Source organism: Lichenostomus cassidix, chromosome W, assembly GCF_008360975.1.
Source record: "Lichenostomus cassidix isolate B80296 chromosome W, HeHo_3.0, whole genome shotgun sequence".
NCBI classification, from domain to species: Eukaryota; Metazoa; Chordata; class Aves; order Passeriformes; family Meliphagidae; genus Lichenostomus; species Lichenostomus cassidix.
The window spans coordinates 4,128,652-4,137,224 of NC_139510.1; positions in this window are offsets into that span (position 1 = coordinate 4,128,652).

An 8,573-nucleotide genomic window follows, 5' to 3' on the forward strand; every position below is an offset into this window, starting at 1 on the left:
TGATAAGCGAATTTCGTCTTTACAAGTGGGCAGAGCTTGGGGTGAGGGGGAGGGGGTTGGCTTTGCTGAGTCAAACCCCTCCTCCAGGGAGTGGAGGGAGGCGATATCATTCTCAGGGAGTCCCACCTCCCTCTCGACCTCGTCATTATTTACAGGCAGGCAGAGTTTAGGATGGGGGGGGTAACTGCTGCATTAAACTCCTCCTGAGGGCTGAGGGGGGGTGACATCCTGTTCACGGAGGCCCACCTCTTCCTCAAGTCTGGAAAACCCTGGTTCATTCTCCACACCTCCCCCAGCAGTGTTAATTTGTAATTCTAAAACTCTTTGTCTCTGGACAAGCTTGTTTAACTGGTTTTTCTGGTTTTGAGCTAGCTTCTGGGCATTCAATTCTCGATCTGCCCTGAGGTAGGCTATTGTTTCAGCCTCCAAAGCAATTTGCAACTCAATTAGCTCTTTCTGTTGCTGCTCTGCAACATATTTATCTCTTTGTGCAGTCCTGAGCCCAACCTCCACCCATATGGATACCAGACCATTTTTCCTTACCAGGAGTTTTTTTCAGTTTCTTTTGCCAAAGTGCCGATTTTCTCTGTAACTAACTGCAGATTGTACTGGATTTTATCAGCCCAGATCTCTCTGTTTAGGGCTGGATAAGCTTTATAATATTTTAGCAACTCTATCAGTGGAGAGCATTTCAAGTAATTTTTTACCTGGGTTTCCATGACCTTTCTTCCAAAGAATATTGGTTTTGACTGAAAATTAATTTCTCCTTAATCCGCCACTAGTGGTTATCTCTATAAAAGAAAAATACCTCTTCGTCACCTCAGGAGTACACTATTTGCTGCACCAATTAAAATGTAAGGCACCAAAAACTTGCTCAAAGAGCCTCTTAAAAGGGCTTCCTTTGCTTTTATGTACTCTGATTCAGACGCATAGGAGAAATAATGACAAAATATTCTCTAGAGGTCAAAAGAACAAAAAAACTTTACTGGCAAATTCAGAAAATCAGAGAAATTTGGTAAAAGTTTAGACCAGCATTTATTCAGCATAAAATACTTCAGAAAGCATTAGCTTAGCCCTTTCAACTTAGCAAACTTCATGCCCATAAGATTTCAAGTTACTCAAAACTCTGAGAAGAGGGAATTAAAAGAAGACAAAAAAGAGAGAAAGAGAGAAGGGATAAAGAAAAGAACAAATATAGCTGCCACTCCTGTTTCCAGCTCTGTTCAATAGATAGAAATTCCAAGAGGAGGTATGGTCACGACGTGCTCACCTCATGCTTTGGTTTAAGTACCCTTTTGCTTTCCTGGTGTGAAAAACAAACTCTCCTGTTAGAATTTTAAAAGTTTACTAAATGACAATAGGGGACTATGAGACTCTGAGCTTTTTGCCCCCCTTCCATCAGCACAGGCGCCTGTCTGTGGCCTCCAGGGCAGAAGGCTGAACTCTTAATTCAAATTCAAATCGTAGGTAACAGCTCTGGCCTGATGGCTTATCGGCTAAGCATGCATTTGAAACCAGCACAGAAACCGCTGAATCATCCCATGAAGGACCGTCACCTTGGAGGGGGCTTTGGGGGTCTCCAAAGACCACCAGGATATACGGAGCATGCGTGGTGCACATGCTAATGATATTAATGACTTCCGAGAAATGATTTGTATAACCACTCCTATCCTGAAGAATGTAATTAATATTCATGATTTTACCTATAACTCTGTGTCTTTGGGGTACTGAGGTATGTGTGTTTGGTGGAAACAATCCCCACACATCCGGTGCACCGAATAAAGCAAATACCCACTTCTCTGACTTGGTCTCTGAAGTGTCTCTGAGCTCGATTGGGGCGAATCAAACTGGCGACCCAGGTGGGACCCTGACTCTGCTCGGCTGCCTGATCCTGGGGTAAGCAGACCTTCCAGTCGCGACCCTGAATTTTCAGGGGAAGCTCAGCTGTCCTCTGGCTCACGGCGGGAGTAGACTAAGGACCATCTGCACCAAATTAAGGTATTTGCTACTTTTAAAATAAATGCCTGCAGGTCCGGGGTGATAGTCCCCGAGGGTGGGTGGAGACTGGGTCTCCCGAAATTAGTCCCGGGCAAGGGGTTGGCCCCCGGGGTTGGACCCCGCTGTCAAGAAAAGGTACTTTTAAAGGGTTGGACCCCGCTATAGTGAAAGGTACCTTTAAGGGGTTGGACTCCACTGTATTACACCATACTGTGATTTTTGTTCTGTCTGTTGTTATTCTGTTACTGTGTTACTGTGTCATTATTTTGTTAATGTGTGAGTCTGAATTAATGAGACGTGTCTCCGACACTTAGCGAGAATGGAGCTTTATCTACGTTTCCGTTCTCTGGTGACAGAAACAGCCAGAGAAAAGCGAAGAGACTGGCAAAGAGTGAACGAGTGTGGGTCATATATAAACCGTTGGTTTGGAGTGTCTGGAGGGGGGCAGATTATATTGTTGAATGGAGGGATTTTAGCTGCTGAGTTGAGAACGCTCGGACCCCAACACCTTTCTAGTATTGCTCTATTTGATTTTGCGATTAAAATTCTGTGTTTTGTGTGTGGAAACCGTTGTGAAACTTAAACTCAGTGCGCGTGTATTAATTGTGAGAGGAAGTGATGTTGTCTATTTGCTCGGGTGCTTCTGAAATTTTTTGATGTGTGTGCATGTACTGTGTGTGCAAAATTTTACCTGTGTTAATTGGTATTTTTGCCGGCATATAAATTTATGCGGGGACACCTGCAAGATAAAAATAACTAATTGAATCTAATAAGTACCTCTTTAGACCTCCTGTGTGTAGCTGCTGAAATATAGTTGTATAGAATGTTGTAGTAGATGGAGCTTGCAATTAAATAAGAGTAAGGGGGAAAGAAAAGAAGGAAGAGAGGAGAGGTGTTTCGGGACCCTCCCACATCTTGCCTAAAAGTTTGGCAGCTGACCCAGGGCGAGCTGCAGTTCCCTGTGTCCTCCCCTTTCAGCGTGGCAGTGGCGAGCTCGGAGGTGCGGAGCTGGATGCACAGGCTGGGGCCTGAGGGGAGGTGCGGAGCCGAGCTGGAGCTGTGGGACAGCTGTGAGCTCAGCACCAGACAGTCCCTGACCCTGCCAGCCCCTGCGGCAGGGCGGCTGTGGGACACACCGATCACCTGCCTGCTGACAGCCTGGGGGGGGAAGGGCTGCGTTTGGATACTGCAGAGGGAATGTTTAGAAATGTGGATTGTCTGTTAAGAGTTCTGTCTAGGTCACCAGAATGATTTTGTGGGACAATGAGCACCCCAGGGAGTAGTGCGGGTGGGGGCTGGAGAAGGGCTGAATAAGCCCTGAAGAAAATGGTTAGAAAGATACTGCAAATGTATGTAAGAAAGAATAAAAAGGCAAAAGCAAAGGTGATGCCAAAGAAACACTGAAAGCAAAAATGTCTGTAGAAAAGATATACCAAATTTTGTAATTAACTATTTCAAGGTTAAAATCTCCTGCCTGGGTTACTCTGAGTTGCTGTTTTGGTTTTTTTGAACAAAGGTTTGCTCGAATGCTTTTAATTCAAATTCTTTACCCTTCAAGCAGCCAGCCAAATTGGCTTAGAGAAAATGCAAATTAACTGCTGCAGAGGAAAAATTTTAGAACTGCTGAGGAGAAGGTGGAGACAAGGTGTGTCTCTGAGCCACTGTCCGGGGCTGTTCAAGCAGCCAAGAACGTGACAATGTGTGCTTAATTCATGTCCCCAAGAGAGTTCAGTCCTTTCTGTATGGTTGGTTGTCATGGCAAGTAACTTTTGCAAAAAGGTGTTCTTCCCCATGCTTTGAGAATTTGACAGCCACTTTTGGAGAACACGGTGGCGTGATGCTAATTTTATAAGTTACCAAATCCAGTGGCTGGCGGCTATTGATTGTCTCAGAATGTAGCCAGAGGCTGGCCGCGCTGTCTGCAAGTTGTGCAGCCAAAGCTCTGATGGTAAATGAAGCCCGAAGGCTGACAATAGGAATATACCTCATAAGTTTCACACCAAGCTAAAGATTTATTAACTCAAAGAACATCTGAGTAGATGACCAGCTAGAGAAGATTCGCGAGGCACTCCTTGGTCTGGAGAGAAAATGTATTTAGTAGTGAATCTTCAAAAGTACTAGAAGAGTAACAATTTGAAAAATACACTATCATTAATGAAAGGAAGTTAAAATAAGTGAAACATTGCCTCTCACATAGTCAGCTCAAGCAGCAGAGCTGTAAGTGCTTATAAAATCCTGCGAAATATATAAAAACAAAATAGTGAATATTTTTACAAATTCTAAATATGCATATAGAATAATACATGCATTTTAAGAAATTATAAGAAAAAAAGGAAGTTTATTAATTTTTATTTCTCACTTATTAAAAGAATTTCCAATGGGGAGTTAAACGAGGCAAGAATTCATCATTCTCCCACTCTAACATGTGTTATCACTGTGCAAGTTTGTTTTAACATCCTTCAGTGTGTCCTCATCAGACAAAAAGCTGTGTAAGACAAGGAACCACTCAAGCCACAGAAGCAAAAGAACTGCTAACTTCCCTCACGACTGTGAGATCCATAGCCAGAGACTCCTCTCCAGTGTGAAACTCCAGACAAAGAGGACACAAAAGAACAATATTAGACAATATAATATACAGTAAATTGGTTAAAAGATGCAACACCAAAATGAAACACATTAAATGGTTTTGTTTTTTGTATTACCAGAACAGTGTTATCCACAGTCAGCTATCCTAGCAAAACCTTGTAATAATTGTAATGGCAAGTATGGCTTCAGATGCAAAGGGGTAAGTAAGCCAGGAGAAAAAAAAAAAAAAAGGGAAAGCTATGTGAGCTTGAATCTAAATTTGTGAAATTGATATATAACAATAACAAAATAATTTCATTTTTAAAATGAAAAGGTTTCAAAAGGATGGCTGGCTATTTTACTAAGTATTTATAACTGTTGCTGTTTAATGCGTATTTGTTTGTCCAGTGTTTAAGAATGCTAAGCCCCACAAAAGAAAATACTGCCTTTGAAAAATCGCTAAAAGTCATAGACTAATCTGCCAGGCTTTGGGCTCTGCAATTTAAAAGTTAATTTAAAATAGCAGTTAAAAGTGCCATTCTTCAGTAGCACATTTGAAGTCCTAGAAAAAGCTCGCAAAATCGTATAAAAGATCCTAAACGTCTGTTGATTTATGTGAGTGGCTAATATTTGTGAGCATATTTTTTCTGTAAATTGAAAGATAATCTAGATTTACAGAGAGTAAAACAAAAGACTGAAAAGGAGAGAAAAGATAGCCTAATGGATCACAAGCAGAAAACTAACAGCATGAGAATCTTAGTCAGTTATCCTTTATGCTTTCCTCTTTCCTTTCTGCTCTGTTTGCTAGAAATTCTACCAAGGTGAGGAAGAAAAGTACCCCATTTTACAAGCAAGAAAAGCTATCAGTAGTCCTGATCGCTGTCTGGAGCCATGATGTGAGCTGCCAAAACTGGAAAATTTAATGTCTCTACAACACTTCAAAATGCCTGTGTGTGTGGTGTGTGTGGGGAAGGGACAGGTCAGGCCTTGCCCTGGTGAGACAGTGAACTGCTCCTTAGCCCCAGAGCATCCCAGCCCTGCAGTGAGGTCCAGTCATGGACACAGCAGAGGCAGTGCTGCACAGAGCTCCAAGCCCAGCCCTATAGTAGAGCCAGTCATGCACACAGCAGAGGACAGTGCTGCAATCTCCCCATCCCTGACTCCAAAGAAACCTGCTAGGGGATGGAAGGCCCAAGAAAGCCAAAAGAATTAACATTCCTCTTAGAATTTCTATAGATTCTGTCTTTCTTCTTTTTCTTCAAAATAACTGCTCAACCAATATCTCTCCACATTAATGTTGTTCCTCAACTAACAAAGCTTACTCCGAACTTTTATACTATATAAACCCACCAATTTTCAGTTTTGCCAGGTAGTTTATACCCTGGCCCGAAGTAAGTAAACTAAAGAAAAACCTTTCTACCATTGTAGAGGCCATAATGAATGCCACTGCAGATGCCATAAAAGCACAGCAAATCAAGATAAAGAGCATCTCACAATTAACATTAGATTTGCTGTATGCCAAAAGAGAAAGAGTATGTACAGTTATAAATACAAGCCATTGCAATTATGTTAATCCTAACTTAAACAAATGTATGTAATAGTTATTTGTGTTATTGCATTGTTATTTACTGTCTGCAATAGTAGTCTGATATTATGTACTTTAAATTGCGATGCTTATATTCAATGGCAAAAGTATAAAATAGAGAAAGGTATTTACTTTCATGACATACAAGATTTGTAAAGAATTACAAATTACAAAAGAAAAGGGGGGATTGAGACTCTGAGCTTTTTGCCCCCCTTCCACCAGTACAGGCGCCTGTCTGTGGCCTCCAGGGCAGAAGGCTGAACTCTTAATTCAAATTCAAATCGTAGGTAACAGCTCTGGCCTGATGGCTTATCGGCTAAGCATGCATTTGAAACCAGCACAGAAACCGCTGAATCATCCCATGAAGGACCGTCACCTTGGAGGGGGCTTTGGGGGTCTCCAAAGACCACCAGGATATACGGAGCATGCGTGGTGCACATGCTAATGATATTAATGACTTCCGAGAAATGATTTGTATAACCACTCCTATCCTGAAGAATGTAATTAATATTCATGATTTTACCTATAACTCTGTGTCTTTGGGGTACTGAGGTATGTGTGTTTGGTGGAAACAATTCCCACACATCCGGTGCACCGAATAAAGCAAATACCCACTTCTCTGACTTAGTCTCTGAAGTGTCTCTGAGCTCGAGTGGGGCGAATCAACTAAGACAATAAAGCAAAATTAGCAGTTCTGGGTGTTTGGCCTTTAGCCAGAGGCACACCTGTTACTGATAGAGACATTCCTTACAAACCCTTCCTATTGCATCAGTCACATATATATTCATAAACAATTATACATATTCAAACATTTCCCCAAACTAGTTTGCATCTTCCAGGAACTTTTTGGCATGGCCCCTCCTCTGATCCGCCTTTTTAGAGCATGCACAGTCCTCTTGGTTGTGGGCTGGTGATTCCTGTAGCGCCTCCCCCCATTCCGTGGTTTCAGCAGGTAACAGTTGCTGATAGTTGAAATGTCAGTGGCAGGGGTCCTCGTCACGCCCGTTCCTCAGATGTTATCCAACCAAGCAGCTGGTTTAATTATAGTAAGTTAACCACAAGTATTCTAAAACAACCACATCAGCCATTTTACCACTATGTCTAAGTTAAGTTAGTTACAAAAATAAAGGCATTAGCTATTATTACACAACTATATCTTTATAACAAAGCTACTTCTGTAAGAATTAACATTATACACATAGCATCCATTTTAATATTTGCAAAAAGCCAATACTATAATAGGTGTTTATCATACTGGTCCTTTCCCCCAGATGGGACTTCTAGTCATCTGGCTGCTCAGGACCTGGGTGAAGGGCTCCAGAGGCTGGGTGTGGAGTATTGCCTCCAGTGTGCCAGTGATTGGCAGTCACTTCGGGGGCTAGGCTCTGGGGGGGGTGGGGGGTGGTGTGTGTGCAGAGCAGGGCATTGCGTCACCAGAGCAAGGCCCAACCTGCCCCTTCCCCCCACATGCTTGAAATCTTTCTAGCCAGCAATCCTTCCAGCCTCTCACAGATGGCAACTGCTGCTGCAAAAGACAATCTGCCATCCCACAGCCATGATGCAAGCCAAGGTGGGCAGGATGAGCAGTGCCTGCTCTTTCTGGTATTGGAAATGATACCAAGTTTAATTTTTTTTTAACTTTAGTCAGGGGTTTTGTTCACCTTTGCCCTGGGGGAAGGGAATTGAAGTTTCTTTTCTGGGCACTGTTCCACCACTCAACCACTGATGAGCTTAACATCTCAACAGACTGGGAGTAGCACAGAAGATACACAAAAGATAACGACAATTAACAACCATTAACGAACATCAACTCCAAACATCACCCCTGGAACGGTCAGAGACACCTGGTCTGGGAAAAGATAGATAAGAGAATAAAGAATGAGAATCTAATTACCATCAAAAGCCAAGAGATCAATAACCAATGGGAAACCAAATGCTAAGAACTGTGTAACTTAGGACCAATGAACATTTAACCAATGAATTTCTATGTGTTTTGACTGTATAAGTACGTAAAAAATCTAGTAAAAAGCCATGTGTCATGGAATGATTTTCTCTGCACTGATGCCTGATGAGTTTTTTGTCTTTTTTCATTATTCTTTTATACTCTTTTTATATCTTTTTTACCCTTTCCCATTCCTGTACTTTTTACTCCCTGTATCTAGCCCCACATGTTTATAACCCTTGTACTCTTGCCTTGCTCAGAATTCTTTGGAGAAGATGAAACAATCTCCACAATCTCAAGAGCATGAGCCATCAACCTTGAGAGAGCCCCATCACTGGGACATGTTTTTGTAAACTAAGTTGTAACCTTTTGGGGGGAGGTAATTTGAATAAAGGGGCAATTACTTCATTTGTTAAGCTTCTCATTGGAGAATTTTAGATAGGTATGCTAATCTATGAAGTCCATAACTTGTATACGAGGGAT